Below are 27,281 nucleotides of genomic sequence, written 5' to 3'. Positions count from 1 at the left end.
CACCGGCCATGCAACCTTCTAACCTCCTGTTGGGAGGAGCAGGAGCAGGGAACTTTGGACTTCTGTTGTGAACTAATTTTCCTGGTTGGGAGAGTCCATTAGTGTTTGTGGATGGAAAAAGCGTGTCATGTGTTCGGTATTTTCTGCGTTCCCAAGTGTATGTGGCGTATGGGAGACTAGTGCTTGTGGATTCTGAAATTTACGTTTGTTGGTTGGTGATCAGCAAGAAAACGATGTGTAAGCCGCGTTTGCAAGGCATGTGCATGGGCAGTTGGGCACGTACGACTAAGGTTTCCAGATTCGCTACTCTTTAGCTATCTTTATAATGTGGAAATTTTGCGGAAATTTAACTGATTTCTATTAAATTTTCTGCGTTTCATAGGAGAGTTTATCTAAAGTTGCCATTCTGAAGCCAAGATCCCAAATACTAAGGTAGATTCATGCCCTAATCAGGACAGGCAGGATGATCCCGTTGCTCTGTTTAGATTTAATTAGTCAATCGGGAGAGAGAACAACACGCGTATGGTAAATAAACGTACACGGTTCCTTACCAACTAGACAGAACACCAATCCATCACATGGACATGTAACAGAATCCAACAAACTTAGCCCGTAAGGAATTAAGGTTGCCAACTTGGCAAATGATGATAGTCCCTTCAACACTGATACAGGTGGAGTTGGAACCACAAAATTTATAAAAAGACAACGACATCTTCCGGTGCGTGCCTTTTATAGCCGATGAAAAAAAAAAAAGCATCTTTTATCGGGACTTTCTAAATAACTCTCGGACGATATGGTGTCATGTTTTCATTCACTTTTGTGTGGTTGAGATTGTTTGTAGATTCGTGCAATTATTTTATGTGTTGTCTCAGTTTTGGGCGCATTACTGGCTCATTTCTGTGTTATTATCTCAGTTTTGGGCCCAATTCAACCCATCACGGCTGCTCGATTCAGATACCTTGTGGTCAGCGGGGAGACAGTTCGCTTGGTGCTCGGCCGAGGCGGAGGCATAGCCGCGGGAGGGGCGGAGCCGGAGGCGGAGCCGCCGACGCCAGCACCCGCTCTGGCGTCGCCGTCGCCGGAGGACTAGGTGTATCCTGTCGTCTTCGTCGCTTATTAGCTGAAGGTGCGTGCTGTATTCGTTTTGTCTCCCAGGTGATTTGGGATTTCATTCCTTTTTTCAACATTTTGTCTGAGCGCGGACGCACGGGGGAGGAAGGGTGTACCAATGGAAGGTCTATGAGTCGGTGGTCAGCGAGTTTTAGGCATGAGGAGAGATGTGTGTCAGCGTTTGTGGCCGCTACCTGAATCTAGTTGGAGCGCCTGCTGTTTGAGAGGTTCAGGAGCAATACTCTGACCCCTGCGACTTGTTTTTTTTGTGTTTATCGTGTGTAGTAGCTTTAGCTCCATGTTTGAATAATAATGATTATTGTGGTCCTACACTCCTACACATTCAAGAGTTAAACAACTGCATAAATATTAATTGGCGTGCTGCAGAAAAGGTTACTCTCATAAAGTATTACTGTGTAGTGATTTGCAATAGAGTTAAATGCATAGGTGATCCATCAACTTGCGCTCTAGTTTTACTTAGGTCCATTAACTCTAAAAGTTGATTTTTTGATCCATAATCTTTGTTAGTGGCACATTCCTAGCCCATACCCATTTGTTTCAATTTTTTAACCGACGTGGCACCTTGGACGCCGCACACACGGCATGCATGATGCATCCACGTTGACATCTTCTGGCAGGAATCCCGCGGCACCGTGTGCTCGGCTGGGGCGACGGCCACTGCCGCGACGGCGCGCAGGTCAACGGCGGCGGCGCCTGCGTGATCGGTGTGGCCCTGCGAGAAGTAGTAGACGGCGGCGCCGACGGGCGGCACGACGCACAGGGAGCCCGCGCACGCCTGCCACAGCTGCGCAGACAGCAGCGGGCGCGAAGCAAGGCATTAGGCGGCAGCAAGCAGCATGGCGTGGTCGGAGACGAACGCCGCGCTGTTCGTGGCGGTGCTGGGGCAGCGCCATGGCCGGAGGTCGTCCAGGCTGCCATTCGGCATGGAGCTCGACACCATGGAGCCCGCCCTCCCCGCACGGCTGCTCGACGCCATGGAGCTCCGGCTGCGGCCGCTGGACGCCGTGGAGGTCCGGTCGCGGCCTCGACGCCCGCCCTCCCCGCGCAGCTGCTTGACGCCATGGACCTCCGGCTGCCTCCCCGTGCGCGGCCGCTCGACGCCGTGGAGGTCCGGCCGCGGTCGCTCCACGCCCGGCTCGCGCGTCTCCCCACGCCGACCCACCTCGACGCCATGGAGGTTCAGCCGTGGCCCTCCTCCCCGTGCCGGCTCGCCCTCCCCACGCTGACCCGCCTCGATGCCCAGCTCCCTCGTCTCCCTCCTCTGTGCACGCCTCCACACGGACGCTCGGGGTGCAGAGGCGGCGAGCTCTGCCGGGATCTCACCGGTGAGCTGGTTGTGCTGCAGCCTCAAGCTCACCAACAGCTCGCCCGCGCCCATAGTGGCGGCAACGACACCTCCTCACATGGGCGCGGCACCATGGAGCGCCTTGGCGACGCCGAAGTCGGCCACGCCCGCCTCCATGTCGGCGTCGAGCAGGATGTTGCTGGGCTTGAGGTCGCGGTGCGCCACGGGCGGCACGCAGTCATGGTGCAAGCCATGCCCACCACGATCCGGTGCCGCGCGTCCCAGTCTAGCCCCGCCTTGCTCGCGGCGCCAGCGCCGGCAGCGCCGTACAGAAGGTCATCCAGGCTGCCGTTCGGCATGTACTCGTAGAGGAGCAGCGTGGCCTCGCCGTCGGTGCACCACCCCAGCAGCCGGACGATGTTGTGGTGCCGAGGTGGCCCAGCACCTCCACCTCGGCTGCGGCCGCTAGACGCCGTGGAGGTCCGGTCGCGGCCTCGATGCCATGGAGCTCCCGGTGGCTTGGTGAAGTCTCTGCTCCTGGGCAGCTCCGGAGCCTTGGGTCTCGCGGCGGCTGCTTCCTTGGACGTGGTGGCTTGGGCACCGAGCTGTGGTGGAGCCCAATTGTCGCCGTTGCATGAGGTTCGGCCGCCCTTGCACGGGAGGAAGACGATGGTGCGAAGCCCGCGGACAGGGCGAGCGACGCCCGGACGTACCACCCGAGCACGGCCTCGTCGCCGGCACCGGGTCCGGGTCCATGGTGGCCCAGGTGTGGTGACCAGAGGCGAGCGCGTGGCCCGGCCTGCCCGTGCCCTCCGGGAAGGAGAAGTACATGGACACCAGGAAGTACATCTCAGCGGCGGTGACCCAGACAAGGCAGAGTGCATAGTCGGCCCCCTTGTCGTCCCCACCGTCGTAGAGCGCGTGCAGCCGCAGCAGCGCACGCTTCCGCGCCACGCTTTGCTCGGTAGAGCGCTGACACGCACACGCAGCCGTAGGCACATAGTGCCACGCCACCCTTCGCATGGATCGTGCACTTCACGGTCGCTCGCACGACGCTGCCGCGTCCGTAGCGGCGTCGACACGGCTTGTCACCATGAAGGCATCCCACACTACGACACACTTGCACAGCACGGCGCTGCCGCGCCACTCGCGGCAGCCATGTCCATGTCCTCCGCGAACCCCATGATAACCAAGGCTGAGTCTTTCAAGGCCGCACTGGATCATAGACACGCACTAGCACAAGCCCAAGCCCTTCCGTGGAGCCAGGATTGCCACTTCCGACCGAGGCTCGCCGACGGCTTGCGGGTGGAGGTGCGGCGGTGGGCTGGCTCGGAGTCACGGTCGCAGGTCTAGGGCACGGCCAGGGTCATAGGCTACTCGACGAGGATGGAAGCGGAGTTGCGTGGCTCCGTGGCGACGAAGGCTCGGTGCAGGGCTGCAGGCAGAGCTCCGCGGTGGCGGCATGGTCGCGCCATCATGGCCTCAGGGCGTCTCGGCCATGGCGGCCTTGGGCTAGGAAGGGAGGCAGGGAGGATGGGGCTATGGTAGCTGGGAGAGGGAGAGGGCAAGGGTGAGGGTGGGGCTGGCCTACTTGCCCTTGTGGAGCAGTCGGACGAGGTGCTTCACCGCGGTGGCTAGGTATCATCGTTGCCCCTGTGGAGCAGCCGGACGCGGCGCCGCTGCCTGTGCTGATGAAAGCTCTAGTTTGGTTTTAGTGAATTGATGAAACCCTAAATGCTAACCTAGTTTATCAAGTGATCATGAGATAGGTAGCATATTCCAAGTGGTGAAGCAAATAAAGATCATAGCATGATGATGATGCCATGGTAATGATCAAGTGCTTGGACTTGGGAAGAAGAAAGAGAAAAATAAAAAGCTCAAGGCAAAGGTATAAACCATAAGAGCTATTTTGTTTTAGTGATCAAGACACTTAGAGAGTGTGATCACATTTAGGTTTGATAGCCGTACTATTAAGAGGGGTGAAACTCATATCGAAATGCGGTTATCAAAGTGCCACTAGATGCTCTAACTCATTGCATATGCATTTAGGATCTAGTGGAATGCTAACACCCTTGAAAATGTTTGTGAAAATATGCTAACACATGTGCACAAGGTGATACACTTAGTGATTGGCACATTTGAGCAAGGGTGAAGAAGTTAGAGGTGAAAAGGAGTTAGTCTTGCTGGTCACTAAGTGACCGGACGCCGGTCTCAGAAGGACAGACGTGTCCGGTCAAGTGTGGCAGCATAGATGCTAGTGTCGGTCAATCGACCGGACGCTGGGTCATGGACTGACCAGACGCTGGTGAGGTGTGTCCAGTCCTATTGTCGGACAGCACTCAGAGGCTAGGGTCTCTGACCGAACGATGGCAGGGTCCGGTCGTGCATGACCGGACGCATCCGGTGGGCGAATTGCGTTTCTGGAACCTTACTAGAAACGACCGGACGCTGGTGGCTCAGCGTCCGATCAGTTATAGCGTAGCGTCCGGTGAACACAAGTTATTGTTAAAGTCGAGACATGTGGCGGTCGTCGGGCGACAGGACACTGATGTCCAGCGTTCGGTCAACATGACTGGAGCATCCGGTCAGCCCATGTTGTGCCCAGTGAAGGGGTACAATGACTCTATTTAGTGGGGGCTTCTATTTAAGCCCCATGGCCGATTGAAGCTCACACCTTTGGCAATTTTCATTTGACATAGCAACTTTGTGAGCTTAGCCAAAGACCTCACACTCATCTCCATCATTGATTCATCATCTTTGTGAGATTGGGAGTGAATCCAAGTGTATTGCTTGAGTGATTGCATCTAGAGGCATTTGGTGTTCGTGTTTCGCTGTGGATTTTGCTTGTTACTCTTCGTGGTTGCCGCCACCTAGATGGCTTGGAGCAGCGAAGATCATCGAGTGAAGGTTGGTGATTGTCCCCGGCTCTGATCGTGGTGATTGTGAGGGGTTCTTGACCTTTCCCGGTGGAGAGCCAAAAGGTAAAGTGGATTGCTCATGGTTTGTGTGATCCTCATCTTGTGTTGGTTGTGCGACACTCTATTGAGGGTTTGGCGTGTGAAGCCAATTAGCACGTGAACCACCAAGTGAGTGAATCGGCACAACGAGAACTAGCTTGCCGGCAAGCAAGTGAACCTCGGTAAAAAATCATTGTGTTCATCATTGATTCTGAGGTGATTGGTCTTCATTGTTATTCATCCTTGTAATTGATTGATTCATTTATCTACACGGCGGTATAACCTTCTTGATCACTCTCATTACATTACCGTAAACTAGTTATCAAGCTCTTTAGTGTACCTTGTTGTGAGAGCTTGCTTGCTTGGTTGGTGTGGCTCTTTAGTTAGCCTTTGAGAGCACACTAACATAGAGTAGTATCTTACTATTGTGTGAATAGATATTATCTAAACTAGAATTGTGGTAGGTGGCTTGCTTTTGAGTAGGCTAGCGCAATACTTGCTTCGCCTCATAATTGTCTAACCATTTTGTTAAGTGTTGTTGTAGAAATTTTTATTAGGCTATTCACCCCCCTCTAGCCATTAGGACCTTTCAATTAGTATCAGAGCCGAGGTCACCATAATTTGAGGCTTAACAACCTTCGGTGTAAAAATGGCTCAAATCAACAACACCAAGAAGCCACCCCAATTTGATGGCTCAAATTATCCTTATTGGAAGGCTAAGATGACAACATATATCAAGTCAATCAATAGGAAGATTTGGAAAGTGGTAGAAACAAAGATTGAGATAGAAGATGAAGAGGCTCCCACCGCCGCCGAAGAAATACTTCTCCAAAACAATGATATTGCTCTTAGTGCCATCCATGATGCTTTGGATAAGAGAACCTTTGAGCAAATCAAGAACATTGAGAGAGTTCATGAGGCATGGAAGAAGTTGGAAGAGTCATTTGAGGGCACTCAAGCCGTGAAGGGTGCAAAGGCATATATTCTCAAAGAAAAATTTGCAAACTTCAAGATGAAGGAAGATGAGAGTGTGCCAGACATGTTCTATCGAATGGAAGTAATTGTCGATGATCTCAAAGCACTTGGTGAGAAGATAGAGGACAAGAACTTCTCAAATAAATTCTTGAGATGTTTACCCGCAAGATTTGACATGTTGGTTACCTTGCTAGTAAGGATCGATTTGAACACAATGACACCAAACCAAATCTTGGGAGATATTATGACCGATGATGCTTATAGAGATGAAGATGAGAAGGAAGAAAAGAAGGAGAAGAAAGATGAGAAGAAGGATGACAAGAAGAAGAGCATGGCATTCAAAGTCACATCATCCAAGGGCAAAGCTAAGCATGAGACATCAAGTGAAGAAGATGAATCTTGGGATGATGATGATGATGAGAAGATGGCTCTCTTTGTCAAGAGATTTGGCAAGTTCATGGTGAAGAAGGGCTACCGTGCTAGAAGTAAGAAGTCTTCATCCAAGAACAAAGAAGAGTCAAGAAGGTGCTTCAAGTATAGAAGCAAAGATCATCTTGTTGCTCAATGTCCATACAATAGCGACAATGATGATGACAACAAGAAGAAGGACAAGAAGGAAAAGAAAGAGAAGAAGGACAAGATGGCATTCAAGAAGAAGGGTGGTTCATATATAGTCACTTGGGATAGTGATGCTTCCTCAAGTGATGATGATGATGATAGTGATGATAACAAGACCACCAAGAAGAAGGTTCTTACAAGCATTGCTATAAATGAGAAGCCTTCTCTCTTCGAATCTTCATCATGCTTCATGGCTAAGACCACTAAGGTACAATCTTGTGATGATAAAAGTGATGAAGAACATGATGATGAAAATGAACATGAAAATGAAAATGATAGTGATAGTGATAATAATGAACCTACTAAGGATGAATTATTTGACATGCTAGAAGATGCTAGAGAACACTTTGACATCAAGAGAAGGGAATGCAAAAGCTTGTGTAAGGAACTAAAGGACCTTAAGCAAGCCTTTAATAAACTCAATGCATCTCATGAGAGGCTAGAGGAAGCCAATAAGAAGCTTGGCAAAGCTCACAAAAAGCTTAAAAGGCTCATTCATCTTTGCTTGATGAGTAAAATAAAAAGAAGCATGTTGAAACTTACAATGTAGGTTTAACTTGTGATATAATTGATGAATCACTATCCATGCCTATTATTGTTTCTCCTACTAACCCTTCTTGTAGCACTTTCACTTCTACCTCATCTAGTAGTGATGGTCTCACTTGTGATGCCTCACTAGTAGTTGAGAATGAGAACCTCAAGAAGGAGGTCAATAAGCTCACTCAAACCTTAGCTAAAGCTTATGGTGGTGAGGACCGCTTGCTTATGTGCTTAGATAGCCAAAGAGCTTCTCTCTACAAAGAGGGATTGGGCTATACCTCCAAGAAAGGCAAAGCGGCCTTTGCTCCTCACAAGACTAGTTTTGTGAAAAACAATGGTCGGTTTTGTACTAGTTGTAAGCAAGTGGGTCATAAGGAGCATGAATGCAAAAATAAGAGCAAAAATGCTAATGTATCCTTCATAAAGCTTGATTCATGCTATATGCTTACTAGGGGTACAAATGGTGTGAATGCTAAGTTTATTGGTAAATCATGGATGGGCTCAAAGAAGAAAACTATTTGGGTACCAAAGAGCTTAGTGACTAACCTTCAAGGACCCAAGCAAGTTTGGGTACCTAAAAAGAATTAATCTTCTTTTGTAGGTCAATTACAAAGCCAGAGGAAGGCATTGGGTTCTTGATAGTGGGTGCACTCAACACATGATCGGTGATGCAAGAATGTTCAACTCAATCAACACCAATGGCAATGATGGTTATGATAGTATCACATTTGGTGACAATAGCAAAGGCAAGGTGAAAGGTCTTAATATGGCTAGAGAGGGGTGAATAGCCTATTTAAAAATCTACAAATCTACTAGAGCAATTTGATTAGTATGACAAATAGCGTAATGCAAACTTGCTCTAGCTCTACAAGGGTTGTAAGCCACCTATCCAATAATTCTAGTTGCAATGATTACTTAGGCACCCAAACTTGCTATGTAACTACTCACTAAGAGCTCTCAAACTCGCTACTCTAAAGAGCTCAACTAGATGAATATAAATAATAAAGCAAGCTCTCAATTCTAATTACACTAAAGAGCTTGTATCAACTAGTTTGCAAGAATGTAAATAGGTGAGTAGGGTGATTATACCACCGTGTAGGGGATGAACCAATCACAAGATGAAGATTAAGCCAATCACCGGAAGAATACAAATGACAAGAAACAATCGATTTTTCTCCCGAGGTTCACGTGCTTGCCAACATGCTAGTCCCCGTTGTGTCGACCAACACTTGGTGGTTCGGCGGCTAAGAGGTGTTTCACAAACCTCGTCCATATGATAGGACACCGCAAGAACCGACCCACAAGTGAGGTAACTCAATGACACGAGCAATTTACTAGAGTTATCTTTCGGCACTCCGCCGAGGAAGGTACAACTCCCCTTATAATCACCGAAGGCGGCCACGAATAATCACCAACTCATGCCGATCCTCCACCGCTGCACCGAGCTGTCTAGGTGGTGGCAACCACCAAGAGTAACAAGCGAAATCTGCAGCGCAACATGAATACTAAGTGCCTCTAGATGCAATCACTCAAGCAATGCACTTGGATTCTCTCCCAATCTCACAATGATGATGGATCAATGATGGAGATAAGTGGGAGGGCTTTGGCTAAGCTCATAAGGTTGCTATATCAATGAAAATATGCAAGAGTTAGAGCTTGAGCCAGCCATGGGGCTTTAAATAGAAGCCCCCATCAAATAGAGTCGTTGTACCCCTTCACTGGACACAACGTGGGCTGACCGGATGCTCCGGTCAGATTGACCGGACCCTAGACCCAGCGTTCGGTCAACCGATGTAAGCCACGTGTCATTGTCCATTCAACAGGAACCACCTGATCGCAACAGCTAAGTAGCGACCGGACGCTCCGGCACAAATGACCGGACGCTGGACCCCCAGCGTCTGGTCGTTTATAGTAAGGTTCCAAATCAGGTTTTCTTCGACCGGACGCGTCTGGTCCATCATGACCAGACACACCTCAGCGTCCGGTGCAAAACCCTGGATACTATGCTAACCCGTCAATTTGACCGGACCTAGACTTCCAGCGTTCGGTCAATTTAGATCCAGCGTCCGGTCACTTACAGTGACCTCCAACTTTTCTATCTAGGGCACCGGTGGCACTGTCAGACTGTCCGCACTCTACGGGCGGACACTCTACCGGTGAAGTATCTTACCCTTGCTCAAATGTGCCAACCACCAAGTGTATCACCTTGTGCACATGTGTTAGCATACTTTCACAAATGTTTTCAAGGGTGTTAGCACTCCACTAGATCCTAAATGCATATGCAATGAGTTAGAGCATCTAGTGGCACTTTGATAACCGTATTTCGATATGAGTTCTACTCCTCTTAATAGTACGGCTATCTATCCTAAATGTGATAACACTCACTAAGTGTCTTGATCACTAAAACAAAATGGCTCCTACATTTTATACCTTTGCCTTGAGTCTTTTATTTTTCTCTTTCTTCTTTTCCAAGCTCAAGCATTTGATCATCACCAATGTTATGATCTTCATCATTGCTTCATCACTTGGAGTAGTGCTACCTATCTCATGATCATCTTAATAAACTAGGTTAGCACTTAGGGTTTCATCAATTAACCAAAACCAAACTAGAGCTTTCACAAGATCAAAGGGCTTAGTAAGATTGCAATATCCAATGACATGAGCATATCAAATGTGTTGCTTGTAGAGAGCTTAAACTTTAATTTGATATCCGTGGCTTAATTGTGTGATCTTAGATTCAAATGCATATTTGGGGTAGATGATGTAGAGATCATAAGTGTAGATGGCTCTAACTTGATCTTCAAAGGCTTTAGATATGAGAATCTATACTTGGTTGATTTTAATGCTAGTGAAGCTAAATTATCTACATGCTTATTCACTAAGTCTAGTATGGGTTGGTTATGGCATAGAATGTTTAGTCATGTTGGAATGAAACAATTGAATAGATTGGTTAAGCATGACTTGGTTAGAGGCTTGAAAGATGTTGTATTTGAGAAGAATAAATTTTGTAGCTCTTGTTAAGCCGGCAAACAAGTTGGAAACACCCATCCTAAGAAAAGCATGATGAGCACTAGTAAAGCATTTGAGTTATTGCACATGGATTTGTTTGGGCCAACTCAATACACTAGTATCAGTGGTAACAAATATGACTTTGTGATAGTGGATGATTACACTAGATACACATGGGTATTATTTCTAGTGGACAAAAGTGATGTATTTACAATATTCAAATCATTTGTCAAAGGCATTCACAATGAGTTCGAAACAACCATCAAGAGAGTTAGAAGTGACAATAGTAGTGAGTTTAAGAACACTAGAATTGATGAGTTATGTGATGAATTTGGAATTAGACATCAATTCTCGGCCAAGTACACTCCATAATCAAATGGCCTTGTTGAGAGAAAGAATAGAACACTCATTGATATGGCAAGGTCTATGCTTAGTGAGTACAATGTGAGTCAATCTTTTTGGGCCGAAGCTATCAACATGGCTTGCTATTGTAGCAACCGCCTCTATTGTCACCGATTGAAAGAGAAGACACCATATGAGCTCTTGAATGGTAGAAAGCCCAACATTGCATATTTTCGGGTCTTTGGTTGCAAATGCTATATCTTGAAGAAAGGCACAAGATTGGGCAAGTTTGACAAGAAATGTGATGAAGGATTCCTACTTGGTTATTTCACTACAAGGAAAGCATATAGAGTTTGGAATTTGGATAGTGGTACTCTTGAAGAAGTTCATGATGTTGAATTTGATGAAACCAAGGGTTCACAAGTAGAGAATAAAAATTTGGAAGATGTTAGAGGCATTTAACTTTCAAAAGCCATGAAGAACATGGATATTGGTGAATTGAGGCCTAGGCAAGTGAATGATGATGAAGATGATCAAGTGCAAATGCTCTCTAACTCAAATGTGCAAGATGATACAAATCAAGTTAGTGCAAGTGGATCTCATGACAATGAACAAGATCAAGTGGCTAGTACATCATCTCAATCCAATGATCAAGCAAGTGCAAGCAATCAAGTTCCAATGCTCCAACCAACCAATGTTGCAAGAGATCATTCATTGGACACTATCATTGGTGACATTTCAAGAGATGTACAAACAAGATCAAGATTGGCATTATTTTGTGAACACTTCTCATTTGTTTTATCCATTGAACCAAAGAAGATAGATAAAGCATTGAAGGATGTTGATTGGGTAAATGCTATACATGAAGAATTGAATAACTTCATAAGAAATCAAGTATGGGAGTTGATAGAAAGATCAAAGGGACACAATATCATTGGAACCAAATAGGTCTTTAGAAACAAGCAAGATCAAGATGGGATAGTTGTAAGGAACAAAGCAAGATTGGTAGCACAAGGCTATACACAAGTTGAAGGTCTTGACTTTAGAGAAACATATGCCCTGGTTGCTAGATTGGAAGCAATTAGAATCTTGCTAGCCTATGCTTGTGCCCACAACATAAAGCTCTATCAAATGGATGTTAAGAGTGCATTTATCAATGGCTACATCAATGAAGAAGTATATGTTGAGCAACCTCTTGGTTTTGAAGATGATAAGAAGCCCAACCATGTGTGCAAGTTGAAGAAGGCATTATATGGCTTGAAGCAAGCACCTAGAGCATGGTATGAGAGATTGAGGGACTTTCTACTCTCTAAAGGGTTCACAATGGGCAAGGTTGACACCACTCTTTTTATCAAGAAGATTGGAAAAGATCTATTTGTATTACAAATCTATGTTGATGACATCATATTTGAATCAACAAATCAAGATTTTTCTGATGAGTTTAGAAAGATGATGGCTAATGAGTTTGAGATATCCATGATTGGAGAGTTGAGTTACTTCCTTGGTCTTCAAATCAAGCAATTGAAAAATAGTACATTTGTGAGTCAAGGGAAGTACATCAAGGACATGATCAAGAAGTTTGGAATGATTGATAGCAAAGTCATTAGCACACCAATGGGAACAAATAGCAACTTGGATAGTAATGCAAGTAGAAATATGGTGGATCAAAAGTTATATCGGTCTATGATTGGAAGCCTACTCTATGTGACCGCATCAAGGCCGGATGTCATGTTTAGTGTATGCATGTGTGCAAAATTTCAAGCCTCAACAAGAGAAAGTCATTTGAAGGCTACAAAGAGAATATTGAGGTACTTGAAGCATACACCAAATGTTGGTTTGTGGTATCCCAAAGGAGCAAAGTTTGAGTTAGTTGGTTATTCCGACTCGGATTATACGGGATGCAAGGTTGAAAGGAAAAGCACCTCGGGCACATGTCAATTGTTGGGAAGATCACTTGTTTCATGGTCATCAAAGAAGCAAAATAGTGTTGCATTATCAACCGTCGAAGCCGAATACATATCTATCGGTAGTTGTTGTGCACAAGTACTTTAGATGAAGGCCACTTTGAGTGACTTTGGAATAAAGTTCAAGAAAGTGCCATTGCTATGTGATAATGAGAGTGCAATCAAGCTAACCAACAATCTGGTTCAACATGCAAGAACAAAGCACATTGATGTTCGCCACTATTTCGTAAGAGATAACCAATAAAAAGGAGACATTTGTATTGAGAGTGTAGGCACCGAAGATCAACTTGCCGACATATTCACCAAGCCATTGGATGAGAAAAGGTTTTGCAAGCTAAGGAATGAGTTGAACATATTGGATTTCTCAAATATGTGTTGATGCACTCCCCACTTATATGACATGCCTCTCCTTTGAGCTATTCAAGGTAAAAGTTGATTGGCATGATATACATCCTTGCTAAGGACATGTTTAGTGCATCTAGTCACATTTCTAATCTCATTAGGACCTTTCAAGTGGTTTTATTTGATTAGGCTCATTCATGAAAATCAAATGAATTTGATTATTATATGGTATCACTATTGCTTCTATGCTTGACTTAATCTAGTGATAGCACATGATATGTTTATGGGTTTGTAAACCTAGTGTTTTATCTAAAAAATAAACTCTAAGTGTTTAACTCAATATGGTACAAGATAACCCTCATTTGGAGGTATGAAGAAGCTTGTCCTTGGATCAAACCGAGTTAAATATCTTTGGTGAATGATCTAGATTAGACCAAATTTGGGAAAATGATCCTCACCCTATTGATTGACATTGATAATCTCGACCCTACACGTGGTACTATCTATATTTTAAGCCTTTGTGGTCATTGATGACAAAGGGGGAGAAATCATGCACAAAGATAAAGTGAAAAGATAGTGGAAGGGGAGAGAAGCAAAGATATAAGTGAAACAAAGACATAAGTGATAAACGGGAAGAGAAATAAAGATACAAAGTGATAAGGGAAAATTTGTCATAGGGAGAGAGCACACAAGTAGGGGGAGCAAGCTCATGAACCTGTATGGTGCATTTGAATGTGCATTTCATATGTTTGCTGGCATAGCATAAGTTTTAAATTTCAATATCCATGCTTGTGTGATGTATGCTAGTTGTAGGTTTGAATGATAAAATAAAAAACTAGCATGCATAGGATATCAAATGACTTCATTTCCAAGTATTTCCAAGTGGTATCTTTTCAAAGCATGTGTACACATGGTATCAAGCTAACCATGGTGCTAAGGATGGTATAATAGTGCACTCCGATTGGTATCACGCTTCAAAGGTCCATCTTTTATACCTTAGCATCATTTAGTAGACAATGACTCCTATATTTCCTATCTAAGCATATGTGCAAGCTACAATCCAAACTCTTAGCACATATGCAGGGGAAGCAATTGCTACCATTTAGGATTCATGAAACTTGTCCATATTCTTTTACACATGGTAAATATGCTTGGACAAGCAACATGGACTCAATTGAATTTTATTTCATATCTTTGTATAAGGGTTGTCATCAATTACCAAAAAGAGAGAGATTAAAAGCTCTAGTTTGGTTTTGGTGAATTGATGAAACCCTAAGTGCTAACCTAGTTTATCAAGTGATCATGAGATAGATAGCACATTCCAAGTGGTGAAGCAAATAAAGATCATAGCATGATGATGATGCCATGGTAATAATCAAGTGTTTGGACTTGGGAAGAAGAAAGAGAAAAACAAAAAGCTCAAAACAAAGGTATAAACCATAGGAGCTATTTTGTTTTGGTGATCAAGACACTTAGAGAGTGTGATCACATTTAGGTTTGATAGCCGTACTATTAAGAGGGGTGAAACTCGTATCGAAATGCAGTTATCAAAGTGCCACTAGATGCTCTAACTCATTGCATATGCATTTAGGATCTAGTGGAATGCTAACACCCTTGAAAATGTTTGTGAAAATATGCTAACACATGTGCACAAAGTGATACACTTGGTGGTTGGCACATTTCAGCAAGGGTGAAGAAGTTAGAGGTGAAAAGGAGTTAGTCTTACCGGTCACTAAGTGACCAGATGCTGGTCTCAGAAGGACCGACGCGTCCAGTCAAGTATGGCAGCATAGATGTCAGTGTCGGTCAATCGACCGGACGCTGGTGATGTGTGCCCGGTCCTATTGTCGGACAGCGCTCAGAGGCTAGGGCCTCTGACCGGACGATGGCAGGGTCCGGTCGTGCATGACCGGACGCGTCTGGTGGGCGAATTGCGTTTCTGGAACCTTACTAGAAACGACCGGACACTGGTGGCTCAGCGTCCGGTCAGTTATAGCGCAGCGTCCGGTGAACACAAGTTACCGTTAAAGTCGGGACACGTGGCGGTCGTCGGGCGACCGGACGCTGAGGTCCAGCGTCCGGTCAACATGACCAGAGCGTCCGGTCAGCCCGTGTTGTGCTCAGTGAAGGGGTACAACGGCTCTATTTCGTGGGGGGCGTCTATTTAAGCCCCATGGCTGGTTAAAGCTCACACCTTTGGCAATTTTCATTTGACATAGCAACCTTATGAGCTTACCCAAAGACCTCACACTCATCTCCATCATTGATTCATCATCTTTGTGAGATTGGGAGTGAATCTAAGTGCATTGCTTGAGTGATTGCATCTAGAGGCACTTAGTGTTTGTGTTTCGCTGTGGATTTTGCTGGTTACTCTTGGTGGTTGCCGCCACCTAGACGGCTTGGAGCAGCGAAGATCGTCGAGCAGAGGTTGGTGATTGTCTCTGGCTCCGATCCATGATTGTGAGGGGTTCTTGACCTTTCTCCGGTGGAGAGCCAAAAGGTACTCTAGTGGATTGCTCGTGGCTTGTGTGATCCTCATCTTGTGTTGGTTGTGCGGCACCCTATTGAGGGTTTGGCGTGTGAAGCCAATTAACACGTGAACCGCCAAGTGAGTGAATCGCCACAACGAGGACTAGCTTGCCGGCAAGCAAGTGAACCTCGGTAAAAAATCATTGTGTTCATCATTGATTCCGAGGTGATTGGTCTTCATTGTTATTCATCCTTGTGATTGATTGGTTCATTCATCTACACGGGCGATATAACCTTCTTGATCACTCTTATTACATTACCGTAAACTAGTTGTCAAGCTCTTTAGTATACCTAGTTATGAGAGCTTGCTTGCTTGGTTGGTGTGGCTCTTTAGTTAGCCTTTAAGAGCACACTAACATAGAGTAGTATCTTGCTATTGTGTGAATAGATACTATCTAAACTAGAATTGTGGTAGGTGGCTTGCTTTTGAGTAGGCTAGCGCAACACTTGCTTCGCCTCATAATTGTCTAACAATTTTGTTAAGTGTTGTTGTAGAAATTTTTATTAGGCTATTCATCCCCTCTAGTCATTAAGACCTTTCAGCTGACCGTAGACTATCTCCAGAAGAACGATTAGCGACCACGTGGACTGCCACGTTAGATTAAAAGATAAACAAAGGGGTATGGACTAGAGATGCATCACTTCAAAAGTTTATGGACCTGAAAAACCACTTTTGTAGTTGATAAACCTAAGTGAAACATGGGTAAAAGTTAATGAACCAACGATGCATTTAACTCTTTGCAATACTACTAAGCGGTCTACGGTGACTTGCACACTATCTGATTACATGTCTGCACTGTAATTAGTAGATAAGTAGTTATAAGATGTCGATTCATACGTGTGAGCTTATTTCTATATCAGTGTTTTCATTTCAGTGGTTCGGTTTTAGAAGTTGTTATTTCGTTCTGTTTCAGTTTTTTTTATGATTTTTCAGTTGAAATGCTCCTATTAGTTTTCATTTCAGTGGCTCAGTTTTAGAAGTTGTTGTTTTGCCCAGTTTCATTTTTTTATGATTTTTCAGTTGAAATGTTCCTATTAGTTTTCATTTCAGTGGTTCAGTTTTAGAAGTTGTTTGTTTTGTTCAATTTCATTTTTTTATTGATTTTTCAGTTGAAATGTTTCTATTAGTTTACGACTTTTCAGTTTAAATGCGTCCTATTAGTCTCTGTTCAGCAGCACTAGTTCCAGTGCAGTGCCCTCTCTGTTGTTGGTTAGTAGCAGTTAGCCACAGTTTTCAGCAGCTGCTTTCCGTCCAGTTAAGGAGTGCAGCAGCAATATTTGTTTTGAAGTCAAATCTTTGAGCTGGTTGCAGTAGCAGGCTGCTGGTTTCTTTTTCCTTGCCATGACTAAGGGGGTGTTAGGATCCGGTGACTAAAATTTAGGAGGTGTTACGTGAGAGTGTCGCATAGGGCGTTTGGATACTAATAAAAAAACAAATTACAGAATCCGTCAGTACTCCACGAGACGAATTTATTAAGCCTAATTAATCCATCATTAGCATATGTTTAATGTAGCACTGCGTTGTCAAATCATGGACTAATTAGGCTTAAAAGATTCGTCTCACAAATTAGTCGCAAGCTGTGCAATTAGTTTCGTAATTAGTCTATATTTAATACTCTATACGTGTGTCAAACATCCGATGGGACAGCGACTAAAGTTTAGGAGGAAAAACCAAACACTCCCTAAGTGCAGCTCTTGGTCTGAACCTCTGCCTAGAAGTCTGTTTTTTTTAGTACTGTAGTTTGGTTCAGTTTTCAGAAACTCTATTCAGTCATTCGATAGAAGCAAATATTCAGAGTGCAGTTCGGATGGTGCAGCAACATGCTTTAAAATTGTGAAGGGTCACTTTCATGCTTTAAAATACACTATTATGTTTTTTGAGTGTCAATTTTCAGTATTTGTGTATCAGTAGAAATTGTGCTTCATTACTATCAAATTGCATGTACTTAGTTTCAATATGTTCTTTGTCTGTCTTCGGTTTTCTTTCAGGTGTTCAGCTGTCTCAGCAGCAGTGCATCAAACCGATACCGATTTTCTTGATTAGCAGCTGGAACAAGTATTCTTAATTTTAGCGTGTTTCAGTATTCTTTGTTTTTATATTCAGATAATTTTTTTTGATCTCTTTATATTCAGATAATTAGTAACGGAAGGTGAGGCAAAGAATTTAGATGTGAACTGAACGACAGGAGGCAAGTTACCTTTTGTTTATTCATCGTCTTCTGTATCTTCTTTGCACTTTGATTTGGTCTTGCTTTTCTCTTCGTCCTCGCAGTTTCAATCCTTCAGATCTGATTCTCCCTTCTCCGTTTGTTGCTTCTTTTTCTTCCCCGCCAAGTCATGTTTGTATTGTTTTGTTGTGTTGTGAAAAGGTAACATGTGGGGTCCACTTATATTTAATTATATTTTTCTTGTTGACGTTAACTTGAGTTCGTTTCATTATTTTTTGTGTTGATTCTTTGATGTTAGTTACGTGCTGCTTTTTTCCTGCCAGTGATTATTATTATTTTTTCGTATTTTTCCGTTGGTTTTGATTGTAAAACTACATGTACTCCCTCCATATCGGTACCAGGAGTCGTTCTGGGAAAGGACCGATCCGAAGCAATAGAGCTCTCGACGTTAACTTTGGACGACGCTGCCCCTCTCGCCTCGGCTCCAGCGTGCCGCGCGAGTTAATCCATCTCTTCGTTTCTGACGCCGTGTTAATGGGCACCGCATGCGACGGCCCTTTAATTTAATCGCGTCGTCAAGCCGCACGCCACTAAGAACAAGCGCGGCTGCCACCACCGCACACCATCTCCACCTCACGCCGCACGTCGTTCGTGCACGCCGCCATTCGCGCGTGCCGCCGTTCGCGCGCTCGCCGTTCGCGTGCAAACGAGCGAGCGAAAAGCCTAAACGCGACATCGGAAAAAATTCACGCGGCAACGCCTAAACACGAGCGCAAGCAGCGAGCCAGCACGCGAGCGCAAGCAGCGAGCCAGCAAGTGTGCACACGGGCGCAAGGACGAGCCCAGCATGCGACCAGCGCACGCGAACGAGCCCTGCATGCAAAATGCACAGTGCCATGCAAAAATGCACTACAGGCCACTACTAGAGAACAGACTTTAGAACGATGTCCCAATTTGGCATTAGCCTCGGCATTTTTTGCCTCCGAATATCAACCGGGACTAAAGGTCTCTGCCCAACGGTCGTCCGCGGGGCAGGGATCTTTAGTCCCGGTTTGGGTGATGCCCCGGGAATAAAGATTAATCTTTAGTCCCGGTTTGGACCCCTAACCGGGACTAATCATCCCGGCGTATAATTCAGCTCATTTCTTCCTCCCCGAGCCCGAGCCATTCCATTCAAACTCACTGCCTCTGTTCTTCAGCTTGCTGTTGTTCTTGCTCTCTCCCCCTCCATTGGTGTTGCTCTTCGATTTTAGAGGTAACAAACTTAATCCTCTTATATTTTATCAGTAGCTTATCTCATTTTGTGATGTAGATGCATGTGTAACTTTATATGTTGGACTTTATTATGATTTTATATGTCATTTTTAGCTCAAAATCACATAATGATTTGCATATATGTTTGGATAAACAAAAGTTAAATTAGTTCATCAAAATCACGCCTCGCTTGTCCTCGCTGGAGCACGCGTCATCCTCGTCCCCGGTGGCTTACGTGATCTTAGAATTAATTTTTCCATGAAATGAAAAACTTAGAAAATAGTTAGAAAATTATAGAAAATCCGTACTAGTTGAACTTGCGGACCGTGTTTATCTCGGCGAGCATGTTCTCTGCCGAGCGGTAACGGACGTCAAGGAGGAGCTTTGATTCTACGAGGGAGAGCGGCAACGGTCGTGGAAGACCGTGTTCCCTTTCTCGTAGAATCGGAGCTCTTCCTTGGCCAAGTACGGTGCTGTCCGGTGGAGAAATGCTCGCCGAGATGATCACGTAAGCAAGGTCAACTAGTACGGATGGTTATTTATTGAAACATGTTTTTGAGCTATAATTTGATGGATATTTGATAACTTCAGACCTACAAATGTCATCTACAAATGTTACTATCATCGGCAACCTAAACGTCCACGAGCTCGCCGATATCGAGCAGGTCACTTAGAATTATTTTTTCCATGAAATGAAATACTTAGAAATCATGCCTTTTATTTTTTAGAATTAAATTTTCCATAAAATGAAAAACTTAGAAAATAGTTAGAAAATTGTAGAAAATCCGTACTAGTTGAACTTGCGGACCGTGTTCAGGTCGACGAGCATGTTCTCTGCCGAGCGGTAACGGACGTCAAGGAGGAGCTTTGATTCTACGAGGGAGAGCGGCAACGGTCGTGGAAGACCGTGTTCCCTTTCTCGTAGAATCGGAGCTCTTCCTTGACCAAGTACGGTGTCGTCCGGTGGAGAAATGCTCGCCGAGTTGATCACGTAAGCAAGGTCAACTAGTACGGATGGTTATTTATTAAAATATGTTTTTGAGCTATAATTTGATGGATATTTAATAACTTCAGACCTATAAATGTCATCTACAAATGTTACTATCCTCGGCAACCTAAACGTCCGTGAGCTCGCCGATATCGAGCAGGTCACTTAGAATTATTTTTTCCATAAAATGAACTACTTAGAAATCATGCCTTTTTTTAGAATTAAATTTTCCATAAAATGAAAAACTTAGTAAATAGTTAGAAAATTATAGAAAACCCGTACTAGTTGAACTTGCGGACCATGTTCAGCTCGGCCAACATGTTCTCTGCCGAGCGGTAACGGACGTCAAGGAGGAACTTTGATTCTACGAGGGAGAGCGGCAACGGTCGTGGAAGACCGTGTTCTTTTTCTCGTAGAATCGAAGCTCTTCCTTGGCCAAGTACGGTGCCGTCCGGTGGAGAAATGCTGGCCGAGATGATCACGTAAGCAAGGTCAACTAGTACGAATGGTTATTTATTGAAACATGTGAAATCCGTACTAGTTTTATTTAAATATATCATTTTAGAAAATATGAAATTTACACTAGTTTGCAAAAATAAGTATAGAAAGTAGATGACAACTGGTACCGGATCCTCGGCCTCTCGTTCGGTTGCGAAACGACTGAGGCCAGAACTCCCTCTCATTATCTGCGGCAAGTGTAAGCAGAAGATTTTGATGGAGTACCGAGTCAAGAGACAGGGACCCAACAAGGATCGTGTTTTCTACAAGTGCCCAGATCGCGATGTGAGTTTCTTACGCATTTTATAATTATGGCTAATTGACCTGCTTTTCTTAAATATTTTTGACTAAATATTTTTTGGCTTTAATTTCAGTGGGAGGGCAATGGATGCGATGGTTGGTATTGGGAGGAAGATTATGCTACATACGTGTAGAATTTAGGTGTGCTTGAGGTAGCGGCTGTTGCTGATGAGTCAGTGAGCCAGCAGGAGAAGCTTATTGATATTCAACAGAATAATGATTTGTCTGTTTTAGTTGCGTACGATCACGAAATAATTATGTTACTGAAGTGCATTGTAGTTTTAGTTTATTTAGTGATAGTTGAGATTGCTTACGTTGTAGCCAGACTTAGTTAATTAATCAACCATATGTGTGTCATTTATGTTGTGTAATAAAATACTTAATTATGTTCAAGGTTTTCATAATTTGTCGTGTAATACAGATTATGTCACGCCATTGGATATACAATGCCGATCGCCGCTCCCCAGACTTTATTGAGGACTTGCACTATTTCTTAGGTGTGGCTGAGGCAAATAAGCAGTATGGTTTCATAAGCTGTCCATGTGCCCTATGTAAGAATTTAAAGGAATATTCAAGCTCAATGAGTCTTCATTCACATTTGCTTAAGTCAGGTTTCATGTCAAACTATATATGTTGGACTAAGCATGGAGAAAGCAGGGTCATGATGGAAGAAGGTGAAGGAGAAGATTTAGACATTGATGACATTATTGCTCAGTATGGTGCCTTTAATGATACTACAATGGGGGAGATGAAGAAGAGGTAGCGGTAGAAGATGATCTCGGTGATGCTCTTGGCGATGCCATTCGTGATGCACAACAAGAATTGAAAAGTGAAAAAGAGAAAGTTAAGTTCGAGCGCATGCTTGAGGATCATAGGAAGTTGCTATACCCGACGGCCGAAGAGGGGCAAAAAAAGCTAGGTACAACACTGGAATTGCTACAGTGAAAGACAAAGAATGGTATATCCGACAAGGCATTTGGGAATTTATTTAACCTCATAAAGAAGATGCTTCCGAAGCCAAATGAATTGCCCACCACTACGTACGAAGCAAAAAAGGTTGTCTGCCCATTGGGATTAAAAATCTAGAAGATACATGCATGTCCTAATGACTGCATCCTCTACTATGGCAATGAATACGAGAATTTGGATGAATGCCCGGTACGTAAAGCATCGCGGTATAAGATCAGGCGCGATGATCCTGGTGACGTCGAGGATGAATACGAGAATTGATTAACCTAGTATTAAATAAAATCAAAATCCTAGGCCTTTCCAATTACGTTGGCGGGTTGCCAAAATTTTCAGGCCTTCAGTCCCGGCCCAGACCAAGAACTGGGACTAAAGGGTGGGCGGCAATTTTGGTGCCCGCCCAAAAATACCTTTAGTCCTGGCTGGTAACACCAGCCGGGACTAAAGGACATTTAGTCCCGGCTGGTAAGACCAACCGGGACTAAAGGTCCAACCCTTTAGTCCCGGTTGATCTTACCAGCCGGGACTAAATGTCCTTTAGTCTCGGCTGGTGTTACTAGCCGGGACTAAAGGGTCCCGGCCTATATATATCGAACATCTGTTCTGTTCATCTTCGATCTCGCCTCCGTCGCTCAGCCTCGCCCGGCCGCGCCATCCGCCGTCGTCGAGCTCGTCTCTGCCGCGTCGCCGTCGTCTACCCCCACCCGGCCACGCCATTCTCCCGGCCCGTAACGCCGCATCCCATCTCCGCCGCCGCACCCGATCCCACCCTCCGTCGCCGACACTTCCCACGCGCCCATCGTACGGCCTCCGTTGAGTACTCTTGATCTGCTGCATGCTCTCGATCGGCCATGTTTTTTAGATTTTTTTTATAAAGTCTCAGCTGTATGTTAGATTAAAATGTATTAAATTTTAATTAGTAGTTTATTGTTAGTTTTTTAGTTATTTTTAGATAGTTTTTGATATATTAGATTAAATGTATTAAAATTTAATTAGTATTTTATTTAGATAGTTTTTTTAGATAGTTTTTTATTATAGTTTTTGATATATGTTAGATTAAAATGTATTATCTATTACTAGTTTATCTAATTTCATGTTAGATTTATTTAATTGGATTTAGTAATTATATATTCTATCTCTCTATATATATTATATCTAGAAAGAGATTCTATATGTATACATATGTACTTAATTATTTCTATATGTATATATACATGTACTTATTTTCATGTGTTGAGAGAGAGAAAATTGTATCTAGAGAGACATTCTATGTGTATCACATGTATATCTAGAGATATAGACATATGCACTTATTTCTATGTGTTGAGAGAGAGAGAGAAAATATATTGTATCATTCTATGTGTGTATATACATGTACTTATTTCCATGTTTTTGGATCGAAAGTGTTTTTGATTCGATTCCAAAGCCTATACCTTATTATTGTTTATCCTTATGAAATATTATGTGTTATTATATTTAATTGGATTTAGTAATTCTATATGTGTTATCATATGTACTTATGTTATGTACTATAGTAATTCTATCTATGTGTTATCTTGAAGATACAAATGGCTGCTCCGGATGATAACTTGAGTGATGACATAATGGCGGATATTATCAACGCCGGCACCAATGTGAATGTAGATGACACGAGTCAGTACTTTGCTGATTATGAGGATATCCTGAATATGCCAGTGGTTGAAGATCAACAAATTGTCGCGCAAGAAAATACTGGCGAGGTATATTCGATTATCTATCATCTTTTATAGATGCATGCGTACGTATATTTGTTGTTAATCATTGTGTTTCTACTCATGTAGCCGGTCTCTGGATCTACATCAACCACCGACAAAAGTAGGAAAGTCCGAGGGCCAAAAAAGCCATTAGAGGGCCGTTTCATAATATCAGAATTCAACACCGACACCGACAAACCATTGGGACCACATGCTCAGACATATGTCAATCAATATGGGTTCATTGTAAGGGATAGGATCCCAGTTAGTGCTCGTGAATGGAAGCAGAAGATATCCGCTCCTAATGTTAGTTTTGTATCTGATCCCCCCAGCCTAGCCTAATCATTCATTCCCTATCTCATCACAGCATCGCGGGGGGCGAGACGACTTCATCCCCATGGCGATCGCCAACTCCTACACCGGCTCCATCGCCTCCACAACGATCTCCAACTCCTACACCGGCCCCACCGCCTCCACAACGATCTCCAACGCCTCCACGCCGGTCTCCACCAACACCGGCCACATCGCCTCCACGCCGGTCTCCAACACTGCCCCCACCCCCTCCACAGCGATGCACTTCAAAGACGTCTAAGGTCCCGGCGGCAAAGAAGACCCCGAGAAAAAGAGTTATTTCTCAAGAAATACTTCCTAAAAAGACTGATGAGCAAATAGCAGCTGAAGAAGACAAAAAGTGAAAGATTTTTTTATAGATACCAAAAACAAGAGTCAAGCGAAGCTTAAGGAGAAGCCGTACTTTTACCTACCACGAGAGGTGCTGAGGCAGAAGATCGATGCTCACAAGAAAAAGATGATTGAACTTCGTAAGCCTTCGCCACTATCAGACTATGACTGCTCCCTCGTGAAGTCACATGATGTAGATAAGAAAAGGAAAAGAGCATCAGGGAAGGATGTCCCACAGCTCGGACAACAGAAGCAACCAATGCAAAATCTTGTTGTTGCTAATGAATATGGTTCCAACATAGAAGTCTATCGACCAGACAACTCTGGAGAAGTGTCGGTTCAAGCCCTTAATGCTTTTTTAAAGATACTGGTTTAACCTTGGATCAATTGACGGGCAAAGCTCCAATCCAGAACCTGTAAGTTGATACCTGGAAGACTTATAAATATGGCAAAAGTCTGTATAACCCTGCGGCTCTGAATAAATTGGGTACGCAAATGTACTTGCTCAACAAGTAGTACATGCAGGCGTGTGGCAGGGGTGAGCAGTGGATCTTTGTCAGATTTAGAGACCATCATTACTTCCGTGGCGATGACATCTTGCATATTAGTTTCGAAGAATTGCATCAACTATTCCACTTAGACGCTCTGGACAAATCAATCATTAGCTCCTTTTGTTTGTAAGTGATTCTTACTTTTATTTAATAAACTCACTTCCATGCGTACGTGTATATAATTATCCTCACATGTAACTTATATTTATATACAGATTCCAGATGTCAGAGCTCCAAAGAATACAAGACACCAGTGTTGGCTTCATTGATCCTTATATCATATTTAAAACCGGTATTATTGTCAAGGAGCGGTGTGTATCTGAAGCGCAGGAGAATATCATGATGTTCTTCGTGAAGCAGCACGACAAGACAACAATACTTTTCCCGTACAACTTTGAGTAAGTGTTAATAATAATGTAGTCTACACATTTTATGTATTATCAATATAACTTATATGCATGTACGTGTGTGTATAAACCAATGCAGGTTTCACTGGATACTCATTGTCATTTAGTTAAACTCAAGTCGGTTAGTAATCTTTGACTCGTTGAGAAAAGAGCGGGCACTATACCAAGATATGATAGACATTATCCAGGGGTAATTTCGATCTCTTGCGCACAACTATTATTGAATAGACTTTGCCATAATTTATTAACGACCGTACATTATTGGTTGCACAGGGTTTGAAAAGAGTTTATTCGGCAATATCGTAAGGATTGCAAGGCACCACTTAATGTAGTTGAAATACCAGTAAGTTGTACTATATACACTTCCTCACGTGTTTAATTACTATATCGTACTTCAATTTACGTGTGAAATGATGAGAATAATCTTCTTCTCGTACAGTGGTGTTTGCGGCAGAAATCAGGTAATAACTTGTGTGGATACTACGTTTGTGAATTTATCACTGCGCACATAAAAAAAACTCCTAAAGATGTCCTCAGAGTATGTATATATCAATTTTTTATTTATTTTTAAATGAATATATATATATATGTATTAATACTTTTCCTTTTATTTCAAATGCAAGACTGAATGGTTGAAACGAAGGGTCATGCAAAAAGACCATCTGAAAGTAGTTCAAGAGTCAATAACAGGATATCTTCTAGAAAAAGTGCTAAATCCCAACGGCGAGTTCTACTTTGATCCTAAGGAATAAATGATGTAAATTAAATGTTTATTGATATCGTTATTTTCGAGAACAAGATTATGAAAGTGTTGTATATATACATATATATATCTATAATATATATAGGTTCATACTTTATTCGAATATAACAATGCTCGAGATGAGAATTAGATGTAATTATATGCGTGCGTGTATTTATATTAGCAGCATAGAATACGTACATAAAAACATATTATATATTAAACAAATACGTGTAACTGAACTGAAAACAAATTTAAAAAAAAAGAAAAAGAAAAGGAACCTTTAGTCCCGGTTGGGGTTACCAACCGGGACTAAAGGGTGCGGCCACGTTTGCTCGGCTGGAGGACCTTTAGTCCTGGTTGGTAACACCAATCGGGACTAAATGTCCCTCTTTAGTCCCGGCTCGATGACCCAGGACTAAAGGTGGCACCTTTAGTCCCAGGATCGTTGTCCCGGCGCGGTAACCGGGACTAAAGGCCGTTACCGCCCGGGACAACAAGTCCATTCTGTAGTAGTGGGCAACAAAAATATTATCGCGGGTGTGAGGACTCCAACCGGCGATCTCTTGCATCGGGCCGCGCAGGACAAGCCACTCGGGCTACGCATCGCTTTTGTAAAGAATGCAACCGCGGACCTATTTAATAAGGGCAAACATGGAAAGATACAGTCTAATTAATCACTTCCTGGCACACCTTGGTAAGCGTAATCCTGTCCTAAACGACTTCTAATTGCAATATGGAGGGAGTATGATGTATTATTTTATATTTTATTCTACTTTTGACATGTCAATCTGTCATTCAACCCAAACAAAGATGGCCAGCTCCCTCGAAGGAGCAACTATGCACGTCACCCCAAAATCTACTGTCTGTTGGATCTGAGAATTTACGATCAGGATTTTGCTACACTAGCTTTTGCCCTGAATCAGCTTCGCTTACCTTTTGCGTCTCAATCAGCTTTCTTCAGCTTCTGTTCTCATCACCCCGCTTAACTTCACTTCAGAATCTAGATAAGCAAATATATATCTCACCTTCCACTTCCCAAAAAAAACGCGTCGCTCCTCTTCCTCTCCGTCTCAATTTCTCCCGAAGCGGCGGCCACAGGGGCGACTGCGCCGGCCGAGACGGCGGGCGCCGCCCTCCTCCTCCCGTGCCTCCTCCTCCTCCGCACAGCCTTGCCTGCCTCTTCTTCCTCGCCAGTGGCCGTGACGAAACCTAGCTGCCTCTTCTTCCTCACCGGCCCCCCTGCGCTGCATGCGGTCCGCGGTCGCTCAACGAAACCCTAGCTGCGTCTTTCTCGCCGG

At 43.8% G+C, this 27,281-nt stretch overlaps 1 long non-coding RNA gene across 1 annotated transcript; it reads left to right on the top strand.

The window, feature by feature from the left end:
* The first annotated feature begins 875 nt into the window (after nucleotides 1–875).
* LOC136458819 (uncharacterized) lies at nucleotides 876–18,234 on the top strand. The gene is made up of 3 exons (XR_010760058.1): nucleotides 876–1,126; nucleotides 17,682–17,748; nucleotides 17,826–18,234. It is a non-coding gene; the product is annotated as an uncharacterized lncRNA (long non-coding RNA).
* The last annotated feature ends 9,047 nt before the right edge of the window (nucleotides 18,235–27,281 follow it).

The sequence above is a fragment of the Miscanthus floridulus genome, chromosome 6 (genome assembly GCF_019320115.1).
Source record: "Miscanthus floridulus cultivar M001 chromosome 6, ASM1932011v1, whole genome shotgun sequence".
In the NCBI taxonomy this organism is placed as follows: Eukaryota; Viridiplantae; Streptophyta; class Magnoliopsida; order Poales; family Poaceae; genus Miscanthus; species Miscanthus floridulus.
Note: the sequence above shows the minus strand (reverse complement) of the source record. Positions and strands in the feature narration are given on the sequence as shown.